The following is an 18,445-nucleotide window of genomic DNA, read 5'->3' on the forward strand; positions in this document are numbered from 1 at the left end:
ATTAAAACCTTTTCAATAAAAAATTTACTGAATTTCACCAATAGGTAAGATAGATGATTGTTCCTTCTGGTGACACTCTAGGGTAGTCCCTAAAAAGATAGGACTTGTTTAATCTATGGCTGGGGAGGGCTACACTTACAGGAGAAAAGGGCTTTATGTTCATCAAGGGGCCCTAGGCATCACTGCATGGACCATCAATGGGGTCAGTCAAGGCCTCTCCCTGCCCGCCAAATCAGCTACTCCAGCTCCCTGCTTCACTCCAAGACTGGACCCAATTTCTGCAAGGATAGCTCCAGATCCAGGTCAGCTGCACACCTCAGATTTTGTAGAGAGACCTATTTATAAGCAAAATTACATCACTGCTGTATCATCCTTCACACACAACTGATAGGGCAGTGGTCAAGGGTTCCCTCCCCCTCTGCAAGCCGGTAGGTCCAGAGAATGGGGGAGTGATTTGAGAAGCCAGGGGAGGATACCCCATCAATCAGATGACAAAGACAGGGGTTGGATCTGGCTTTTTCACCTGGAAATCTAACATTTTAATAAATACCCTTTCTCATCAGATTACGCCAAATATGCCAGCATATTGAGAAACTACATTTTTTTGTGAATCAAATGATTAGACCTAGCAGTTTGTAGGTTATTCTTTGGCAGCGTAATGTTTTTTCCTCGTTTATGCCTAAAGTAAATTACTGAATAATTGGGCATTCGATGAGCAGGATGTTTATCGCCTGTTACAAACTTTCTCTGATTTTTATAATTTTCACAGTTATGCAGCGGCCACAATCAATTTTCTTTGTATAACTTTTGTTATGTTGGCGTCACCAAAATCATTTTTGGTTGACCGGAAACAGCTCACGGACAGCTTTTCATAATTCCGAACATGAATAATGTACGATTAATACTTCCCAAGTTATCCCAAAAATAGCATATCTCCTATCGTGTAAAATGAGTGTGAATCTCTGCCTTCAGTCTGCCCCCTCTCATGGCAGAGATCTGGTTTTTAGCTCTGATGACAAGAGGTTACACGTGGGCAGCGTAATCACACTTTTCAAGACTTTGATGCACATCTGGTTTCACCAAGTGTTACTTAAGGCAAAATTGAGATGTCTTTTGTAGTCCCAGCAGTGGAAAAGGGCCTTCATTTGACTGCAGCTTTTAACCCAGTTCAGGCTACCAAAATGACAGGAACCAAACTCTTATGTTGAAAGTTTTACATACACTTGGAGGGGCATGTCTTCAATTGAAAAGGACAACGGCTTTGGAAGGTAATGATTTTGGTCAAAGTACAAAACTCCATTATGCAGTGCAAATTTGCGCACAATCTGGTCATTTATTTACACGCTGGACGTCGCCGTTTCTGCCAACATGGTCTCAGCCTTTCCAGACCTATCTCAAAAGTATCATGAGGTGTTCCCCTCATGTGTGGCAAGGAACATTTTCCAGCATAAGCAGGCTTAGATGCCTAAATTTGCTCCTTTTGGTTAGGTTAGCCTACAGCTTCAAAGCCTAAATTACCATGTGTACGATGGCCTGGGTGCTTTTGGTCATAAAACTGGGTGAGCAGAGAATTCCTCAACTCATCTCCATGGCAACACAGCTTTGAATCTAGTTTCGCTTCTGGCGGGGATTCACAGCCAGAATAGAAACTTACTGGCAATGAATTCCCCTTCCTTTCTTCAGCTAAATTGGCCTTTTTAGCTTGCATTTTGATTTGACATAAACTCTGGAAATACACTCCTTCAATTATTAAAATATCACTGCAACACTGTTCCCTGCATACAAAGGTTACACGTGGGCAGCGTAATCACATTTTTCAAGACTTTGATGCACATCTGGTTTCACCAAGTGTTACTTAAGGCAAAATTGAGATGTCTTTTGTAGTCCCAGCAGTGGAAAAGGGCCTTCATTTGACTGCAGCTTTTAACCCAGTTCAGGCTACCAAAATGACAGGAACCAAACTCTTATGTTGAAAGTTTTACATACACTTGGAGGGGCATATCTTCAATTGAAAAGGACAACGGCTTTGGAAGGTAATGATTTTGGTCAAAGTACAAAACTCCATTATGCAGTGCAAATTTGCGCACAATCTGGTCATTTATTTACACGCTGGACGTCGCCGTTTCTGCCAACATGGTCTCAGCCTTTCCAGACCTATCTCAAAAGTATCATGAGGTGTTCCCCTCATGTGTGGCAAGGAACATTTTCCAGCACAAGCAGGCTTAGATGCCTAAATTTGCTCCTTTGTGTTTGGGCAAGGGCCTCATTTTGTATGTACTCCAGCACAGGCCTTTTATTGAGGGGCAGGTCCCCCCATTGACTCTGGTCTGTAGTTATGTCATTTTAGGGCTATTTCAGCCCACACTATGTATACCAGTAGAGCAGTACTGTAATTGGAGGCATCCTGCATAGTTTTTGTAGATGACCCATTTACCCTGATTGCCATGGGTAGTGTAGGTGTGACTGGGTACCAGCGACTACCCCCTGACTTAGTGTGGGGATCCAGTTAGGGTGCTCTGGGGATCCACCACAGACCTCCTCCCAATTCAAGACCAAATACCTTAGGGCAGCCCCAAGACCCTTTGACCAGTCCACTGTTAGTCCTTGAGGTTAGGAATCGGACCCTGTCGCACAACACATCAGTTCCATCAGTTTTCGAGGGACAAGCGTGTACCTAGTGGTGGCTCTACCCTTACCCTCATCAGCATCTTCCCCATCACCTGTTCCATACAGTAAATGATGGAACACTTCCATTCCTTCTGAACCCAAATAAAGGAGTGTATTTGTTTCCAGTGCTTGAGTTAACTGGGGAAGAATCAAGCAACGGGTCCCACTATATGGCCAGCTCCCAAGAGCATGTTCCAAGCAGTTTGACGTACTGCCACCAAATGGGGGAAAGTCACTAAGCAGTGAAGAGAAAAGGAAAAAAAATGTGAACTGTGTAAATGGGTTCTCACTACGCTCTGATCCAGACTGATACAATACTCCTGAATTTTCAGACAGTACAAAATCGAAGCAAAAGCTCTGATCTAGTCTCCTCTTGTATGCTCATGATGATGTCACTGGAAGCATAATCTGAGCCGAATGAAAGGTTATTTCAAGCTGTTCCTTGCACTGTGGACTGGCTGCACGCCGCCCTCAAATAAAAAGCTCACAAACACCACCGCCAACATCTGTAGGCCGCACACCAACCTTCTAGGCAGGAACAGCCCGCAAGGTACTTCCTGAGCACTGAATGTCTCCAGCCGACACTTCAGACGTGCCGATCACTACACCGGGCCCTTTCAAATCATGCTGTGTGAAGTGTGCCCAGCGTGCACAAAAAATGGCAGCACAATACCCCGTTTCACATCCTCATTGTCAAACAGGTAAGTGAATCAATAGCAACGGTATTTGTAGAAGATAGCATTGACTGGCACTACTCTCTGAACCCAGAAGTGGACTACTTAATGCCGTCCAGGTCTTAATAGCAGACATTAACCCCAAACACTTTGGAAATCTGTATATGTACTGCTTGGGATCAAACCTGGCTCTCCGCAATGTATGCAGTGGGCGTACCCCTCATATTCACACCAGGATTATTCCAGACTCTGAAGGACTTTTCAGCTTTACCATCCATGGGATTGAAGGAACACAGTGGATTTACCCAGCTTCTCTGTACAGGGAAATCCCCGCACTGTAGTGCACTAAAGGTACCATGCATCCTCAGCCCACTGGAACCTATCCTCTGGATCAGGGAAAATACTACATTTTTGGGGTTAAAGTATATTTCCTAGACAGCATTAAATGAACCACTGCTTCCACTGGGGAGGTAGTTGTTGCGTAGTAATACGCGGTTCTGCGCATGCGCGGCCCATAACGAGGCTCGCGCATGCGCGCATGAATAAAGACGGTCCCAGGTGGCAGTTCGCGCCGGAGACCAGAGCAGCAACACGTCTCCGGCGTGTCTCTTGGTGCGAGTGCTGTGTGCATGCGTGTGTGCCTGCAGGTGGGGCCTGCCATCGCCCCACACCATCACACTGGCGACGAGGACGGCGCGGGAGCAGTCCTCCGCTCCGGTAGCATCCAGAGAGGAGAACGCTGCTCCGTGTCGGCAGAATGCAATGGTTGCAGCCCATGAGAGTGCTTGTGCGCCACCTGCAATTTGCACCGAAAATAGTCAATTTTTGGACCCTCCACAGCCTGTGCAGCCGCAAGGTTGTGGCATTCTGTCAATATAACAGGAAAAAGAAGAAAAGAGTGGCACTGGAGAAGATATTGCGCCAAGAGTGATCCAGGGCCCTGTCGTCAAAGCAGTTCAACGTATTTCTGTGAGTACCACGCAGGGAAATGGGGGAGGAAGAAGAACAGGATGGCTCTCCTGCCCCCATCCCTCGCAGGGTGAACAGCACACTAGCCCCCATGCCCGAATTTGATACCACGGGCCCACCTTCCAAGTTGGGGCATAAATGGCTCCTGTGGGTGAAGAGATTGGAGATGTTCTTCATGGTCTCGGGGATCACAGAGGACGAAGAAAGAATTGCAATCATGGTGTACTCGGCAGGGGCCGAGGTGCACAAGATATATGACTCTCTGAACATTCTGGTTGCGAAGTATGCTGCAGTGAAGCAGGCGCTCCTAGATCATTTTCTGCCAATGGCGAATGTAGACTTTGATAGGTTCGTCATGAGTGCGGAAAGACAACGAGAGGAAGAGTCATTGGATAAATTTTGTGCACGACTCAGAGTTCTAGCAAGCTCCTGCAGATGGGGAAATGAAGAGGAGATGGTTCGGAACCAGTTGTTGCAGGGCTGCAGCTCTGGTAAACTGAGGAGGCAGGTATTGAGGGAACCTGGTTTGACCCTACAACAGATTCTGGACACAGGAAGGGCCTATGAGCTGGCTGATGCGAGGGGTGCGAAAATGGATGCAGCCACGCATGGGAGGAACGAAGGTGAAGCTTTTGCAATTGACCGCACTAACACAGGAAAGTCAAGGTGGACGCCAAGAGGAGGTGAAAGCCTGGGGGGCATAGCAACGCTCCCTGGTGCCAATATTGTGGGTACGACCTGCCACATATGGGTGACTGTCCAGCCAAATCGAGAACCGTGGCCGGTGCAACACCCCAGGACATTATGCTAGGGTGTGCAGGGCATCAGCACCTGTCGCCGTGTCGAGAGGGCCCGAAAGGGTTGCCAGAGGCAGCACTCGGAGAGTGAGGGGTGTATCATCCATTGAACAAGGCGTACAGGACCTGAACATCGCCGAGGAGGAGGAGGAGGAAGACGAAATCTTCTTCATCTCGAGCATAGCTGAAGGCCCAGGCAGGAGACGACAACCCAAGCGCACAGTTAACATTGGGGAAACACCCACACCGGTCTTGATAGACACTGGGGCGTCCGTCTGTGTGCTGGCAACGGAACACTACAACGCACTCCCTGGTCTACCAGGCCTAGCAGAGTCCACAGCACGGATATACGCTTTCGGTGGACACACACCGCTTCCCATCCAAGGAGTATTCGTGGCCCCAGTCACTCACGGACAAAATAGAATAAGGGCAAGATTCTTTGTCACAGATGTGAGCCCACATTCCCTTTTGAGTTGTGCTGCGGCTGAGGCATTGGACATTGTACACTTCTCATTTGCAGTCTATAACACTGACTTGGAAAATCTGTTGAGTCGTTTTGAAACGATATTCCGAGGGATAGGGAAACTAAAGGATGACCCAATACACCTCCACATCGATGGGTCTGTGAGACCAACGGCTCTCAAACACTGCCGCGCCCCTTTCCATCTGAGGACACAGGTGGAACGCGAGCTGCAATCCCTGATAGACAAGGACATCATTGAGAAGGTAGATGGCCCCACCCCTGGGTCTCCCCGATCGTGGTAGCCCCAAAGCCCAAACAACCAGGTGCGGTACGTATCTGCGTGGACATGAGGCTTCCCAACCTAGCGATCAAAAGAGAGCTCTACATAACACCCACCCTGGACGACATCATTGGGGAGCTTTAAGGGGCGAAAGTGTTCTCAAAACTGGATTTGAGGTCCGGGTATCAACAGTTAGAGCTCCACCCAGAGTCAAGATACATCACGACGTTTACGACTCACGAGGGGTTATACCAATATAAAAGACTCCGTTTTGGTATCTCCTCCGCAGCAGAGGTCTTCCAGAATACCATCAGGGGAGCCCTGTCCGGACTCAAGGGAGTGATCAACATGTCGGATGACATTCTGGTCTTTGCCCGTTCCGAGGCTGAACACCTAAAGTGCCTGGAAAACACACTGGTGAGGCTGCGCGACCTAGGGTTGACACTGCACAAAGAGAAGTGTGAGTTCCTGAGAGTCAGGCTGGAATTTTTCGGGTTCGTCTTCCATGCGGGGGGCATATCACTTGATCCCGAAAAAGTGAAGGATATCCGGGAAGCTACCCCGCCAACCTCACCATCTGAAATCAGAAGCTTCCTGGGTATGGTGACATATTGTGGTCGCTTCATCCGCGATCTAGCCTCCCTGTCGGAACCCCTGAGAGCGCTAACCAGAAACGACATCGCCTGGAACTGGGGGGAGAAAGAACAGAGGGCTTTCGACAACATCAAAAATGCCCTATCGGAACAAGAAACAATGGCATACTTCAATCCGGATCGGGAGTCCGAAATTGTAGTCGATGCCAGCCCCGTAGGACTGGGGGCTGTCCTCATGCAGGCCGACAATCAAGGAACCATGAGGCCCATCGCATATGCCAGCAAAGCGCTAACTGAGACGGAGAGACGGTACTCTCAGATCGAGCGGGAAGCTCTGGCCATCCTATGGGGGTGCAAGCACTTCCGGATATATATTTTGGGAAACCCGGTCGTGGTGGTAACCGACCACAAGCCTCTCATCCCGATCTTGTCCGGAACATCATCCAAACCACCGCCTAGAATAGAGAGATGGATGCTTTTGTTAATGGAGTACGGAGTCAAACTGCTGTATCGACCAGGCCCTGACAACCCGGCAGACTACCTGTCCCGCCATCCAGGTGCGGGGAGGCCAAAAGACACAGTGGAAGTGGCAGAGGGTGTTGAAGCGATACATTTCGCAGTCGAATTGGGGCTGCCCGTTGCCCTTTCCCGCCAGGAGATCGCCGAAGAGTCCAACATGGACGAGACATTCACAAGGATCAAGCTTGCAATGGCAAATGGAGAATGCCGAGAGGTCCTCCAGGACAACTCCCGAAGGAACGCAGGGGCTTAGAAAGACCTGCAGTCCCTCTGGAAAGCGCACCATGAGCTCTCGGTAGCCGAGGATGGCCTCCTGCTAAGGGGTCACCAGATTGTCATCCCGAGAACACTGGTTGACAAGGTTCTGCAGCTTGCAAACAATGGGCACCAAGGGATGGCCAAGATGAAAGCAAGACTGAGACTCAAGGTCTGGTTCCCCCGACCTGGAAAGTAGGGTGGAGGAGTTTGTGAGAAGGTGCATCCCCTGCCAAGCAGCCCACCCACACAGTAATGATGCACTGAAGGGGTTCAAATCACTGCTGAAGTTTGACTATGATGTATTCTGAATAGGACACCCCGAAAACACTGTGCCAGAAAGCAAACCAACACTGGGCCCAGAATTGTTAAATGGCGTGCATATCGTATGCACATAGAAATGTATATGCAAATAACGACATCTCTCTGCACCAATATTTTTAATGGCAAACAAGCTTGTAAAATGACAACATTAACTGAACAGAAGAACACTAGTTTACAATATGACATTAAGTTCAACCCATACTATAGTCTTTTCATTATACCGGTTCCATCATGTTTCTCATACTAATGATCCAACTTTCAGGAACACCCCTATCCAATAATGTCTTTCCATTGGTCCTCCCATACTCATCGCCAATGTGCAGTAACACAAACAGCGGGATGTGCTTGAAATGAAACAAGTTTCTTAGACCTAGAGGTTGACTTGCCCGATCCAGATTCCGGGGTCAATTTACAAACTGGGCAGGTTCCTCAGCTACACACTCATGGCCCTAGAATTCTACAACAGAACAGCATCAGGAAACAGATATTGCAAACAGCCTACACAAGAACTATACTTACAGCAAACTACCTGGACATGCAAGGCAGTATCCAGCATATAATATCTGTTCATGTCATGAGAGGCTATACCTGTCAGAGGATTGCAGCATCTGGGAATGTGAGACTGCGTTTGGCATAGGAATCCAGCACACGATGACTAAATATAGCAGAGCAAAACAGGTTCGATCCCCGGGTCTGTGCTTAGAAACCTCGGGGTATTAAGGCGTAATGAGTAACCAATTAAAATTATACTAGTTAAATGAGGAACTATTCGGCATATAATGACAGTGCCTTAGCATACCATGCCGTCCATAATTTATGAGGGTGTATAGGAATAATCAATGATGTATTATCTGAAACCAGTGGCAGACAAGGGAAATTCCCACAGGTGCGCAAAGGCAGATGCTGTTGCCCAGTTAATCACCAACCTCTGCTTCAGTCTCGAAAAAAGGGCACACATTGCATAATGTTGCTGGTTAAGCATACATAGTCTTGCGTGGAAAAAAATGTTGTTTATTTAATTAGTTCACAATTACTCACCTTAATGAGCAAGAATATAAATAACATAGTTAACATATAATTAGGACGGATCAATGGTGCATTCCCACGGCCTGGTTTTATAAGCCTGCGTTACTCTGACTGTTTTTCCGGCTGCACCAATACGCCCATGATCTGTTCTGCTACCTTCAATGTGAGGCACACACCTGTAAACCCTTGAACTACAATCATGCTGCACCCCCCTGAGTTCAGGCGACAACCCATCGTCCCTTGAGCGGCCATGTCGCCAGACCCCCATGTGCAGAAGACACCCATGTACCCCAGCCACTCTTCTCCCTAGCCCCTGTGCAGCTGGGCCCCACCTCCACAACCCTGCACGCCCCAAGCCCCTCTCCTCAACTCCCACCTCCACCAAACCCCAAGCCCTTCCTCCTTACCAGAATCTATCCACTTGGTGCACGCCTCACTGCAACCACTACCCATTCCTCATACGTCAATCATGCCTGTCAGAAAATGGCCTGCTGCAAATGTGGGCAGAATGATCCTTCAATACGGTATCGTACCAAAATGTTGCCCTCATTTGTGCGCCCCCGCAGTCAATGCGACTTTGGAGGCGCACAAAATGAGGGTGACATTTTCTGCAACCACGTAGAGTGGGGGTTGCGGGGGTGTCCCCTGCTCTACTTTGGCACAGTAACGGGAGCCATTTTGGAAAGCGGGGGACACATATAAAAAGATAAGGAAAAAAAGAAATGCACCCTGTGGCGTCAGCTCTAACCCACGTTAGTGAGAGGATCTGAGGCCGCAGGGATCGCAGAGTGCAGGCGGCACACGCAGAAGTGTACCACCTTAAAGGTAAGTGGGGTGGGGTTTTTGGGAGAGGTAATGCAGGACGGGGAAAGCAGGCACAGTGATCGATATGATCACTGTGCCGTGTCGTAACTGGCGTCTGCATTTTCGGCCGTCGCAGTTACGGGCAGCGCAGTGATCACATAGATCCTTCAGTACTTCCAATTGTATTTAGGACCTGTTTAATATTGTAATACAAGCAGTATCACTCGGCGTTGCTCGGGTCTGTAGCTGACATGCACGTGCGGATCTGCTATAGTCTTGTGTATGTTTGATTGTGTCATAACTTCCTATTATTGAAAAATCGCAAAATTGGCAATCTCCCGAAATCGCCTATACTGATAGCACAGGGCCAGACACCACTCCACCACTGTGCAGGGCAAATGGGTGGGGTTGGCCAAATTTCACAATGGCCAGTACACCCTTGACTGGTATGCCGACCTTGTGTCCTAACATCCTATTCTTGGAAAACTAGCAAAATCGGCAATATCCCAAAATTGCCTATACTGATAGCTCAGGGCTGGACCCCACCCTGTGCAGCATGAATGGGTGGGGTTGGTCAGATTTCACTATTGCCATACACCCCAGACTGGTATACCGAACCTGGGACAACATTCCACCCACCAACAGTTTTGGGGCTGGAGCCAACAATCGCAAAATCATCAATCTCCCGAAATCGCCTATACTGATAGCACAGGGCTGAATCCCACCCTGTGGAGGGCAAATTGGTGGGGTTGGTGAAATTTCACAATGGACAGTACACCCCAAACTGGTATGCCAACCTTGTGTCCTAACTTGCTATTTTTATAAAAGTCGCAATATCGGCAATATCCCAAAATTGCTTATACTGATAGCACTGGGCCAGACCCTGCCCTGTGCAGTGTGAATGGGTGGGGTTGTTTAGATTTCACTATCGCCAGTACACCACAGACTGGTATGCCTACCTCGGGTCAAAATTCAGCCCACCAACTGTTGTGGGGCTTGAGCCAACAATCGCAAAATCGTCAATCACCAGAAATTGCCTAAACTGATAGCACAGGTCTGGACACCGCCCTGTGCAGGGCGAATGTGTGGGGTTGGTGAAATTTCACTTTTGCAAGTACCCCCCAGACTGGTATGCAGACCTCGGTCAAAACTTCAGCCCACCAACTGTTGTGGGGCTCGAGCCACCAATCGCAAAATCGTCAATCACCATAAATTGCCCAAACTAATAGCACAGCTCTGGACATGGCCCTGTGCCGGGCGAATGAGTGGGGTTGGTGAAATTTCACTATTGCCAGTACACCCCAGACTGGTATGCCAGCCTTGGGCCAAGATTTCATCCCACCAACTGTTATGGGGCTGGAGCCAACCCCGAACATACAAACAGACTTTCACAAATATTTTATATAGATTATCCAGTCAATGTTTCTAATGTCCCAGGAAATAGCCTACTAGTTAAGGCAACTACTCCACTATGTCTGGTTGTAGCCTTCAACAGGGGGTGCTGATAAGATGAGTACAAAATAATGCAAATTTGTGATTCTTTCTTTATGATTAGAAAAGTGGAATCGAGCTGTAATAGTGGCCTAAGATCCATATGTAATGGCTAGGAGCTCTCTTGAGTGACCTGAGACAGAAGGGCACAGTTATGTTCATGTGAAGGTCATGTAATAATTCCATGCTGATTTTGTGGGCTGATGGGAAGAAAACAGGAAAACAGAGTCAAGGAAATCGAGTGTTTCTTTTTATTGTGTAAAGTAGTTTTTTTTTAAACTTTATGCATGCAAAGATAATGAAAAATGCATTCATTACGTTTTTTAAAAACAAAGAGAAGAAGCGTGAAAGTCATACTAAAATGAATGTTAAAAATTCATTCTAAAATTGAAAAAAAGTTAAAATACATCAATAATTACATACATTTAACATTTCTTTAAGATCTCCAAATTCATTTAATTCTATGGTATTCGCTTTTTTCGGGTATTGCACAATTCTCATAGGCAGCATTGATGGTCTACCTTGTAGCATACATGACTACAAATTCTCATTGTCTGGATGTTAAACACAGTGTACAAAACAGCAGAAGTGGTCTTCTTGGATACTCTGAAGTGCTGGACAGAGTAGGATTCATTAGGATCTTGTTGACCTCTAATATATAGGACTTCTCCCCTATGTAACAAATTAAAGCAAAATCACATGAATGATTCACTAAAGCGTCTAAATCGAGTGTTTCAAGTGAATGAGTTAAAAACAATTAAAAAGAATGAATGGTGGTAGAAATGTACAGTGTGAGGCTGACTACCCTTTGAGTAAGACGATTGTTCCTCCTACGTACCTGAACCAAAGTGACTTTGGTGTGATTACTAGAAAAGGAGCCAGATGTAGATACACCCGTCAAAGGGCATGCTGGTCACCAAAAAGCAACCTGTTGGGGAGGCGTACTGGTGAAAAAAAGGAAGAAACGTTGTAGGACTGGTCAATAAGTTCCTCTAGTCTTGTGCTACAAAAAGGATGTGAAGGGGATTACGGTTCCTCGAATAATGATATCCTAAAATGTTCTTATGGCTGAAGGGACCGGCTGATCAAGAGGAGGTGAAGCCCAAATACAGCAATCGATGCAAGATATATTGTTCAGCAGATGGACAAGCAATAATGTGGCTTTCTCATAATCTACGAACAAAAGGTGCCTGGGCAGTGGGGGGGGGCTAGGCTTATCTGACACCAGGAGTGATTCTTCCAGTTGAGAAGTATGGGGCCTGCCTTGGGGCCAACCATAGTTCGATGTTGGTGAACTGGATCCAGGTGAATCAGACTTAGATTGGGATCATGTTTTCTGACCCCCCACCCCCCCATAAGGTTCTCTGTAACATTGTCTCGTTCCATCCTCTTCCTCTTTTGAAGCTAACTTAACCCCCTCTTGGATGTTGCTTTGTGCCTAAACCTCCGTTTTATAAAGTACATTAAGCCTGCTCTTTCACCTATGTATGCTTACATTGTTGCCCTTAATTGTGAAGAAGACTTAATATATTGTAATAGGTGCATTAGTGAACTCCTGCTTAAATTGACATCCTACTTGCTGGCCTCCAAAATTCAGCAGCCCACAATCTTCCCAGAACTCTGCATGCCTTCTTATATTAGGCATTCCAAAACAAAACCACATCTCCTATACTCGGGCCCCTCTTCACTGGCTACAGGTTTATCCTTTTCAAGGTTCTTTGCCGTGTAATGCAAAACGGTCTTAGATAGTGCCCTTCTGCCAATTTTATTGGCCTCGCTACACATTGCTCTGCTAGAAAGGAGGGCGGGGGTCGTTGGCAGGACAGCAGAAGAGGCAGATCTCAAACTTGTGGTGTTGATGGATGCAGGTCGAAGTACCCGGGTCCTGGGTGCTGATCTGCTTTCTTTGGGTTTTTCGGAAATACTTGGGAGTATGCTCTCCAAAGAAGAGGGTTCAGGATCTGATTTACTACATGTTTTGAGACTGGTTAGCGGTTGATATGGGGCAGTGTTACAGGCATAAAGAGGAGAGCCTAACCATGGCTCAATTAGTGTTGGTGTGCTAGTGGCGAGGCCTATGGTGGCTGTCTGTGGGAGATGTGTGTGTGCAGTGGAAGTTGGTAGAAGATATTAAAGTGGTGGGGAAGAGGGATATATGCAAAATAACCTGATGCCCTCCCTGCAGGCCCACCATTGGTCTTCTGTAGGCAGGTCCCATTTCACTTACTCACTTTGCCACTGTCAACCCCTCTGTCATTCTAGCTCTCTTTCTCTGTCTCTCTCACTCAAATAGATACATTGTACCCCATGCACAATAAAGATATATGAATTTTCAGATAAGGGAAGTGGGATTTTTTAGACGCCACCCATTACCATAAGCCACATGCTAAGACTTATGGGAGGCAAGAAAGTTTGAATCAGAGGAAGAACATTTTGAAATTAGAGGACACCAGGAACCCATTTCCATTTCACTTTTCTCTTTATGTTGAGTGACAGATTGAGAGCCACCTAAAAGCTCACTTTACTTGATTTTGCTCAGCTGTTCTGCTCAGTGACCAGTTGTGACTTTTCCCCTTCAGTGCAATGCTGCTTGAGCCAGGTGTTTGCCAGGCAAACTTGACAGAGGCCAGAATCCCTAGTCGTTTCTCCCCTCATCCACAAGGTTTACGCCAATGAACACCACAGGCCTGGAACTCCTCTCACAAAATGCATGCAGCCACAAGACACAATTAAATGAAATTCCACCTACCCACGTGCCACCACTCACCTGGTGTTCAGGCAGTTCAATAACTTAGTTTTCTGAATTATGCTGAAACCCTGAACAGTGTTCTTTACAAATGAATTAGGGGGAAATTAAATGTTAATTTGAGCCAAGATCCACACAAAGCTGGGTGCACCATACCTTGACCTAAAGGTGGTGCAGTGGTTTTAGGAAGGTGAGGTAAGCATAAAGCAGAAAATAAATAGGTGCATGGTTACGTCATTCCCCCTTTCCCCTTGGCATCTATCTATCAACGCTTTTCAAAAGTCCACCCCAAGACATATCCTTATATCGAGTGTATAGTAACCATGTTGTCGAAATGAGAAACCGACATAACAGTAAAACTACAATTGACACTGGCTACTATGACTACTTAAGCAATAAGCCCTGAGCTGTAGGGGGTGGGGTGCATAGTTTAGCTCGGGCCTTCACGCAGGTTTTGGGGCATTACCTGCAGTGGTAATTCCCACCCAGCAAGGGGCTTATTGTTATTAGTACCCCGGCCTCTTGGACCCGGGCACTAATAGAATATTTTCAAGAGTTTTCACAGCTCCCGAAAAAAAAAGAAGGCTGCCATGGAACGGGAAAAGAGTAGTCCCTTCTCTCTTTCCATGGTGGCGTGTCGCAGACAGTTTCAGCGTCTGAGTGGCACAGAATCCACACAGAGGGTACCTGCCGGCGTGGGCCATAGGCCATCAGAAATATAGTATCAAGGGGCAAACCTGACAGTGCCCCATTCCATCGCAGGGGGGGGCAAGAAGGTGGTCGCAAGAGGGAACGGGTTCTTGGACGGATTGACAGTAGATTGTGGGCATGCAAAGAACCCCATTGAATCTGTGTCGCTAAGTGGTGATGAGATACATAGCTGTGGGAGGGCGCAGCAACCTGCAGGCCTCCTATCTGTGGAGATGGTCGAGTAGGTAGGAAAAGCCTGTGGCTGACTCTTGTTGAAACAGGAAACGAAAGCTTTATCCGAGGTACGGCAAGCGGTACAGGCATCTTCCAGCCCGGCATCAACGGCAAGGCAGGCGAAGACGGGGAAGGGGGCCATAGACCCGGGCCCGTCGTCACCACCCAGTTTGGAGCAGGGATTTCATTTGTCAAAGAAGGCCTCCAATCGGATTGAGGCTTGCAGGCTTGTGCTTCCAGTGATGGTAGGATGCCTGCAGGGAGACAGGGAACCACTGTGGCCATCTTTACCAAGAGCCCCGGTTCCTTTGTTATAGTTGCTGGAAGTATTGCGCATGCTAGAGCCTTGATGTTGCTCAGCTCAACATGCTGCATGAATGATTCCTGGGCAAAGACTTTCTGTTTGGCTAAGCTACTACTATGCTATTCAAGCAGTAAAAAAACTTTGAGGCACATAAATGTGCAGTGTGCCCTTTGCTATGTAGCATTTGGCTTTTCATTTAAAGAGCCTCTATTCACTGGTATGGACTAAGCCAATTGATGTATTTTGAAGACAACATTCTACTAGTCATAGGGTGAGAAAATGCTAAGTATTGGCTAGAACACCGAAACAGGAGTAAGGTGCCCTCCACGACAAAGAGTACACCAGGGAATCAGAATCAGAAGTATTTCTTCTTCACTCACTGATCATGATCACATGACATCACAGCAGGACAGAAAAAAGGAAGTGAAATCCCTAAAAGGGAAAGGCCAGGCAGATCAATGTAAGCATGGAGACGGTAAACAGCCGAGGAAGACAGGCTAAGCCACTGGGAGTCGGCTGAGTTGGTGGATCCAGATACCGATCCTGTGACTTGTGGTGCGGAAAAGAGGAGTGGCGTACTCGGATGAACTGAGAACGCGGCATTGCTGAGGGACTGAGTGCGGGAGTTGGTGGAGGTATGCCAGATCCATAACGTGTCCCTGGGGAGATTCCACAGGCAGAGTGATATGTGAGAGTCACCAACAGGGAACAGGTGCAAGGCAGCCATCAGGAGCCCATGAAAACTAATAATAGCTACATCTGCTCTAACATTTATGGTATGGTATGGGTTTAGGGAGGCTCTTTGTGGAAAAACCTGTTTCCTTTATGAAATACACTATTTCTATAGCACAAGCCTAAAAAAAAAAAAAGTGAAGCAGAGGAAGTTAGAACCCAATGTTCTGGAAGACCCATACATCCTCTAGCTTGCACCACAGGAGACTCGCAATCACATTTCCCAACCAGTTCGAAAGGGAGACACAACTCTGACCAGGAAGAAGTCATGTGTGAAACTACCCCTCCCTCCTCAACCCCTTGAATAATCTGTGGTATACTCCATTACCATGGACACACAGAAGCCTGGCCCAAAAGAGAAATACAGCAGCAGGATGCCTTGAAGACCCAAAGGGTAAAGGCAAATAGCGCCTCAAGAACATTAACAGATGGTCATTAGCCATCGGCAGGAAGCTATTGCCTCAGCACAGCTGCATGCAAAGTTCGACCTTCCATATCACAACATTATTTTAGAGGCAATGACCTCAACACCTTCATTTTTCAACTTTGGAGAGTATCCCAAAATGAAGGATGGCCCTACGAGTACTGAGGTTAGCATATTGCTCCTCAAGTGACGGGAGTCCACTGAAAGTAATCCATCTATTATGATGCTACTCCGCTGGAGATACAGCCTATACAAAGACCAGGAGAGCCATTCTGGAGATGATGGGCCAGGATGAAGAGTCCCACAGGTAAAGATTGTGAATTAACACCCGGCAGGGTGGGGTCAGGGAGGATGGCAGCCCCACGACCAATCAGGAAGCTCAGAATGGCGTCTTTACCTCATAGTAAAGCCCCCGTTCCAAGCCTCGTCGGAAGTGAGAGGCCACCATCTTCCCCGCCAGGAAAGCAGGTAATTGTGCACAGTGCTCCCCTCACCCCAACCCTTGTTAGTGCATCTCTGTCGTAGCAATGACTGCCATGTAAAGGTAGAAGGCACCACGTGTAGTTCCCTTCTCCCTGGTCCATGGCAGCAATCTTAGTTTGTAGTTTTTTCAAGTCGAAAAACGTCAAACACACCGTTTCGGAATGTTTTAGCATCCCAGTATAACATGCCGGGATGCTAATAGCACCTAAACCCCTCTGGGCGGAGGGGGTCTTTACCGGGACAGTCCCACATTAAAGTCCTCACTTCACTCAGGTTTCTAACTGGTCCAGGCATTACCTGACCTGATAATCCTTCACCTGTCAGGGTATATTGTTTCAGTATAGGTCTTCTCGACAATCATACAAAAAAGCATATGCATCACTGTCAAAGAAAACAGTCAATGAAATGTCTTCCCAGCTCAGATGCTACAAAAATGTTTGAGGCAGCTTGATTAGAGCACCTGTATTCCCTGGCTGTTCACATACAGTGATGGGTCAGTTGACATCACCAGCCAATCTTGGAAGAGGCCAAAATTATTGTTGCTGCATACCAACAAGGATGTACTTACCGGGTCAACTCACTGTGTCTCAATGGGATTGGTAGTTAAGAGGGCCTAACAAAGTGTACCCCATTTGGACTCTTAGACTAGAGGAGGGGTCTGCAACCTGTGGCTCTACGACTCCCATGATCCGTCACCACTGACTATGCTGACTAGGACTGGTGGCATTTGTAGCCCAAAACGTCTGGAAAGTCAAAGGTTAGTGACCCCTGGGCTAGAGAAACGACTAAAGAAGCGATTTGAGCATGTGTATTCGAGGAAACGGGGAACGACCTCAACTAATACAGCCAGCATAACCTTGGGCTATGGATGCTGAGAGACAGAATATCTCTCATATCATTGTCCCAAAAAAACAACCCATTGAGCCAATTGGGGCAAGTCACATGCTGCTGCACACATCGACCTGAAGGACACAACGAAGGCCTAGTATAAGCATCTTGCAGATATGATTACTCTGGATGGCTGGTGCAACCCATCAAGCCACCTTCCTAGCCGCAGGTCATGAGAAAAAATCATGAACCAGTAAAAGAGAATGTCCTGCTAGAGCTGCAAGACCAAACTAAACGTGAACTAGGTGAACATCCGAGTAAGACAGGCCAGTCCGCTAGGAATCAGTGGATGATGGGTAACGATCCCATGAGTAGCGAAAATAAGAGGAGAGTTGCACCCCATTGACTGGAATGCAATCTTCCACAGCTGGAGGCTGAGCGAGAGGGGTGGAGGAGATACCTGAGCCATTCAGTCCATTCACAGAAATTCCGATGCCTGAGGGAGACACGAGAGACACAGCTGGGAGACAGGGAGGAGGCAGCCAGAGAAATCAAAATAGTTGAGAATCTTGCAGCGGGACTCCAGAGAAGAGGCATAAACAATAAATCACAGAATGGTGGTGTGCCAGTCTAGCAGGGCGCGGTCTTAGCCAAAAACTGAGAACAACACTGAGAAATCCATTGCTGTGAGAACCACTGGCAAACACCAAAGCAAGTAGAAAAACAGGAGGCAAAGCCCACAAAACTATGAGCGGATGACCGGGGCAAGCATGGTAACTACTTTGCGAGGAGAACTGCAGCATGCTGGAACTTGGAGTAAAGGGTGTTAGTACTATTGAGAACTCCAATGAGAAGGGAACTGCTGCTGCCTCGAACTTGGTGTAACTGCTTCTACAACCTTTGAGAAGGCCACTGAAAGAAGAACTATCACCTACTGGGAATGATAGTGCAAGTTCTCAGATACATTTCAGAAGGAGGTTACAAAGAGTAACCATGAATGCTGGGAAATGAAGTCCAAGTTCCCATATATAACTGATAAAAAGATTGAGCCGTGGAGAATCATAGAATGCTAGGACTTGAAGTACATTGTCCAAGTTACAACTGATGAAGAGAATGACAAGAAAAACATGTAATGCTGGGAA

This window comes from Ambystoma mexicanum, chromosome 2p, assembly GCF_040938575.1.
Source record: "Ambystoma mexicanum isolate Mex_15411 chromosome 2p, UKY_AmexF1_1, whole genome shotgun sequence".
Taxonomy (NCBI): Eukaryota; Metazoa; Chordata; class Amphibia; order Caudata; family Ambystomatidae; genus Ambystoma; species Ambystoma mexicanum.